Raw genomic sequence first — 218 nt, 5'->3', positions numbered from 1 at the left:
TTAAATTTTCATCTTTTGCATATAAACTTGTATATTTCGTCATTTTATAAACTTAATGTAAAAACTTGACTGGTTTATTTAGTTTGAGGTTGAAAAAAGTTGTCGGATTTTTTTTGGGGGGGGTTATTTTTTTATATTTAAAAATACGGAATAGATAATTCACTAATTCCGAATAGTATGAAGAGAGAGCCGATGGAAAAAGGTAGACTCGTTCATGA

This window comes from Penaeus monodon, chromosome 24, assembly GCF_015228065.2.
Source record: "Penaeus monodon isolate SGIC_2016 chromosome 24, NSTDA_Pmon_1, whole genome shotgun sequence".
In the NCBI taxonomy this organism is placed as follows: domain Eukaryota; kingdom Metazoa; phylum Arthropoda; class Malacostraca; order Decapoda; family Penaeidae; genus Penaeus; species Penaeus monodon.
This window is presented reverse-complemented; position numbering follows the sequence as displayed.